The sequence below is a fragment of the Macrosteles quadrilineatus genome, unplaced genomic scaffold (assembly GCF_028750875.1).
Source record: "Macrosteles quadrilineatus isolate MER2022 unplaced genomic scaffold, UCM_ALF_1.0 Scaffold_1__1_contigs__length_201487025, whole genome shotgun sequence".
Taxonomy (NCBI): Eukaryota; Metazoa; Arthropoda; class Insecta; order Hemiptera; family Cicadellidae; genus Macrosteles; species Macrosteles quadrilineatus.
This window is the reverse complement of record NW_026542594.1, coordinates 114,731,777-114,737,776: the sequence shown is the minus strand read 5'-3', so window position 1 is coordinate 114,737,776 and position 6,000 is coordinate 114,731,777.

Genomic DNA, 6,000 nt, shown 5'->3' with positions numbered 1-6,000 from the left:
TCTACAAAATTGTTTGGAAAAAATTGCAAAATTATTCTATGTTTTTAGGTTGACAATGGGAAAAACCCATTTCTATCCCATAAAACCTCCCATAAACCCTTGTTCCCACAGTCCGATCATGCTGGTTCATGAACTCGTTCGAATGAATGTAGGTGTACACGTTTATACCGAATTTCATTCATTTTCATTTCATTCTCTAGTTATCGCGCTTTAAAAAATTATTTTAAGTTTTCGTACATAATAATGAGTTTATCTAACTTCCACGTGTCCTGTATTATTTTTGCACGCAATTAATCAAGCCTAAAATCCAGTTCATAAAAAAAACACAACCTTAAATAAGATTGTTTATTTCAGCAAACGTTCTCATTTTCTCTCCGAGTTCTTCTTTAGTGTTCACTCTTCTTATGTAGACAAGATCCAAACCCCAAAAAGTCACACACAGTAATATCTGGTGACCTAGGAGGACAAAATGTAGGAACACCACGGTCAATCCTCCAACGGTTTGAAAATAATGACATATCCAGACAATGTCGAACAAAGCCTCTCCAGTGAGGAGGAGCACATGAAGTCTTGTACATGGAGTCTTCAGTCTTGAAGGAGGATTAATATTGTATCTTGTCTAAAATCTCCGTTGAACAACATCAGACTTGGTTTCAATGGATCACTCCACACACTGCACCTTAAGCTTAATACGAGGTTCCATTGCGATTCCAACGAGACTCATAAACTATTTGTTATAAGACTGCTACTGATTAAAACTTTTTTAGTCACTCTTTCATGTCGGATTAAAAAAAAACTGTTTTGTCACATGGAAAAAGAATGGTATAAACACCCTGTATATAATTGAAAAAATAGTGTTTTTGGCCTCTAGGGACTTGAAAACGAAAAAGTAAATCGGCCCCAGGTCTAGATCTTCCCATGAGACCTACGGTAATAGCTTATTCCCTATATGGGAAATTCAAAAAAACCACCTAAAAAGGAAGCCAAAGTACCGAATTCAGACTCCTCTGTTAACTTTATTTTATTATATTGACTCAAATAAGCAAAAGTAAAGCCGACTAATCCTAAATATTACATTGATTAAGAAACTAAAAGTGTTATTGAAATCGGATGTTATATATCTGTCAGTACAGTAGATTGATCTCGTGTAGTGTGTATGATGTTAGAAATTCACCTGAAAATATTAGTTTATAATATACATAGCATGTTGAGCATCTGCTAAGATGTAATTTTTATAAAATGTATACACTTTAATTAACTCCTACTACACGTTAAGCTAAGCAAACTTAATTAGTTCCGCTGAGCTTCCCACATATTTGTGTCTGTCAGAAACTGTGGTTGGAATGTTAACGTAAAATTTATAATCCCAAGCACTTCTCTAGAATATTTAGAGATGGTATTTTCCAACATATTCGGTCTTTGGGCCTTACATGTTTTACACGACAAGGTGCAATTTTCAGGCTTGTAAACTTGATGTAACCAGTTTTTATTATGTGATGTATCATCAAGTCGATCAAGATTTGTTGTGTCAAAACGTCACTACAGTTGATGAGTTGATGGAGATTTTGCGTGTTTGCCAATGTAGCGTGATGTCCTGCCTAATATGCGCCACTCCACTACTCCGCCATACGGAATAAGAAAACTAGCTGCCAAAATGTAGAGCCATTGTTAGGGTTAGTAAGGGGTTTGTATGATTTCTTATAAAACGTGCGAATATTTTATTCAAGGTTGAGTTGTTAACATGTAAAACTAAAACTCTGAACTTTGTCTATAACCTTGCTAATCCAAAATTAATAAGCTATCGCAATGTTTAATTTCGAACAGCTGATGGTTATCATTTTTGAATTTAACCGAAAGTGATTTTTGTTTTTAAATCCTATAAATTATGAGTAAAGTTTGTATATTTATTACCTTGATCTCGGAATCAGCACCAAGAAACACCTTTATACTTATGGTGTAACTAAGTTCTGCTTTTAAAATAAGTTCTAGACCAGTGTTATATCCATGAAAAGTCTATTATGCATACAAACTTAGGGAAATTTAATATGGACCTTATGGAATGCCATTCCACTATTACGGTTATATTTAGAACATATGTTTACAGAGAGCAAAATAAATTTGCAATGTTTATACAGTGCAGAGCAAAAGAAAAGAACAATCAGATTAATACAATTGAGCCAATTATACTGCAAAATGAGTAACAAATTAGGTCAATGTCAAGTAGTGAAATTAATTAGAGGATAAAACGGAATACTCCAACTCTAACCTTACTCATACACCTGCTTTTAGATCTATAACCAGCAGATTTGAGAGAATTTATTTTGAACTATTATTTCATGTGGAATTTCACAACATTCCCTTTTGTAATGCATCTTCTTCTATAGTTTATGTAGTAAATGAGCACAACACTCTTCACGCTGGCGCTCCTCAATCAAAGTAAATTACACTAACGCAATATTTGTATCGTTGCGATAAAAATGTCTAAACGGGCGGAGGTGAAGTAGCTTCGTCAACAGCATGGCATTGTTGTAGTCAATGAAGTCTATCGCAAAACTGGTAGAAAGATGTAGGCCTATTAATTATATATAGTCTTTTTCCAGTAGTATTTCTTTTTCGCAAATTTCCCATATAAGGAATAAGCTAATTCCATATTTCTTATGGACTTGGGACCGATTTACTTTTTCGTTTTGAGGTCCCCAGAGTCCAAAAACACCATTAGTCAAATTCTTATAAGGATTTTATTATATTTATATAGGTAACTCTCTCAAAGTGGCTACAACACGTTAAAGTTCATAAACGTTAAAATTTACGAAATCGTTAATGGTTTTAGCTTCGTCTCAAGTCAATTTAAAATGTTTCTTCTGTAGCTTGTAGGTCCTAAGGATAACTAGAGCGAACTATTTTTGTAATTTAATTAATAGACATAACTTACCGGTAATGTATTAAAATAAAATATTTTTAGAGTAATAATCCTGAAACCCCCCTCAAAACGTTTGAAGCAATATTGACACTGAGTTTAGATTGCATATCATCGAATAAACGGCGCCGGGTACACGTTGTTTGTGTATTTATGTTGTTTAAATTAAAGTAAAAGTGTGTATATCTATAGTGCCCATCCTTGTCTTTGAAAAATTTGCCAAAGAATTAAGATCTTATGTTAGGAACGATGTTTCAAAATTAGTTTTTCCATGTGTCTTATAGCGGTGTAAATGAGCTTTTGAATTTTAAATATTACATATTTAAACAGGGTTTCTTTCAATAATAGGGGTGACCATTTTTATAATTTCTATAGCGCTATAAATAAATGTATTTTTCCTTGAACCTTAAGTATGATATACCACATATCCAGGGACCACAGAATAATGGTCCTCCACAGGGAAAGAACTGATCATAACATTGGTCAATTGACTGCAGATTCTGCCAAAGCACCACTGTCGGTAATTGTTCCTTGGTAGCCTATAACTGACAGGTGGTTATCATTCAATTTAATCGTAAATTTCGTTACCTGAGAAACACTATTTCATTATAAATATTTCAAATGCGAGAGAAGGTTTTATTTTGCAAAAACAAAACAAAACTTTCTCTCAAAATTTGAAATATTCTAGTCTCTGAGCCCCAAGTCTCCCTTCATCATGGTGGAAGCAAGTAAAGTCTTCCACCATGAACTTCCGTGTTCTTTTTTGTATCCTCAACACTTGGTCTACTTGTCTTTCAAGACAACCCTTCTTCTTATCACCCCAAAGCCAGACCTCACCTTCTAAATTAAATCACTTTTTCTTTACAACCCATGCTTCTTACTCATTCAGTTGAACCTTAATTTCTTCTCTATTTCACGTATCACACATGCACCAAGTTTCACCTTTTAGAATTTTCCTCTTAGATGACCAATCGCTCTGTGTGACCTTCTTGAACATCTTACATCTCACCCCCTCTTCTGGCCCACACACCACACTGGCCTCTTGCTCTAGGCTTGTCCACATTTTCAATCTTTATCATTTTCAACCTTTCCAAACTTCCCTCCCTCTGGGGCTTTGAGGGTCAATACTTTTAATGCAGCCACTGGCAGTCTCAAGCCTGTAAAAAGAGCTCATTCGATCGATATATTTCCGAGTTATTGTTTTAAAATATATGTTCAAAACAGTATTTGGATTTTTTATATTTTAAATTCTGAAGATTTCATTTGTATAAAGGGTTCTTCATGTACGAATATTATTTTGTAAGGACTGCACAGTGATTGATCTTAAAATTATTTTAATTAGATATTTTCCTAAACTACTAGACCAATACCTGTCCACTAGACCAAAATATTCACGTTTATGTACTGTACATATCATTCATATAACCATAACAATTTAAATTCCAAATCAATATGAGGCTTTATGGTTTTAAAATAAGAAATTAATATATATATATTTTAATCTTTGTGAAATAAAGAGCACTTTGAAATGTTACTCAAGTTCAGCCACACAGAGCCAGGTGCAATCCTAATGCTAAACCAAGTTAGCGCTCGGGGTGCATATGTAATTACCTACACAAAACCACCAGGATTAAATGTTTAATCTCGCTTTACGTTCCATGGGCAAACATTGCAAAATAATTCATGTTCACTATCCAAATGTTCATTATAGATTAAACACTAATTGTTTGGATAGGTTTGTTTGTCATGTGTTACCAATACCTGTGAAGCAATTCCGGCATAAATTGTTTTTGTGTAAGAATTGTTATTCTTCAAGGGAGACTTTAAACAATATTCGTAAGAATCGCAAGTTTAATTACCTAATTTTACAGTCCAGTACAGTTAAATTTGTCCGATTTTTATCTATAGTCAAAACTTTATTTAATTAATAAACTATCTTATTTATTATTAAAAAAATAGTCTTAACTAGAATGTTTTTTTATGAGCATTATGTTCATAAAAACCATATCAGACTGTAACCTGTTTTGCCTTTAACCTGGCGAAACAGGCTACAAAGAAATATTTGTTGAAATTACACAATATTCCGAAAACTAAATAGGCAGGATGAAATCCAAAACGGTGGGAATAGAAGACACATACATTGACTATAATGTGTGTAGCTACGTTCATGGGTGTAAACTGCATCAAATTATCCGAGTGGAGCTAATTACAATAATTAACCACATTAACCGCATAACCTAACGGGCCATGGCGTGATAGATCTAAATGCGATCACATGCAGATATCAGTCCCCTTCATTATCAACAAAATTATAAATAAATAGTCAAACACATTAGTTGAGCCTCATTTACTACATTTTGTGTTACCAACACTTACATTCTTTTAATAGACAATAAAATTCAACCATCCAATATCGTCTATGATTAAAAACGAGATTTTGGAAGGACGTCGTTCATTTTAGAATTTACCATAATAGTGGAATATGAGCAATATATAATAGATTTACACATAATGGAAACCGGAAACTGGTTGGTTTCGTAAGAGCCAAACATCTATTTTAAATTACTGTTTAAAAGTGGTGATGATAAAGTGTATCAAAACTACTAGATCAAAAGTGGGATTACTGTAGTTTGTAGAGTTGTTGGTTCAAATTCCATTTGTCACTGAAGTAGGTAGGAATTGTGCCCTGATCGACACGAGAAACCCCGCACCAAACTGCCGAACTCTTGTGGTGAGTTAGACAAACTTAGCGTTAATTAGTTCTCGCCAACTTTACCTGCATATATTTGACTGTGGTAATGTGACAGACTTTGGTGGTTTACGTTTGGAAATAGTCTTGAAACTAAGGCCTGTTGAGAACAACCTTTTGTGCATGCCTAATATATCTTGAATAATCTAAAACTATGTGCTGGTAAACCCTGTAAAATATAATATCACTAGCAAGTAACAATGATTAAACAAATATACAAAAAAGTTAAAACCATTACACCTATCAAAAATAAGGTTGTTAATGTTTTGAATGTGTTATTTCGTTGACTGTGGTAAGAATTATGCACCTATGAATACAGCTTATGTTGACAAAT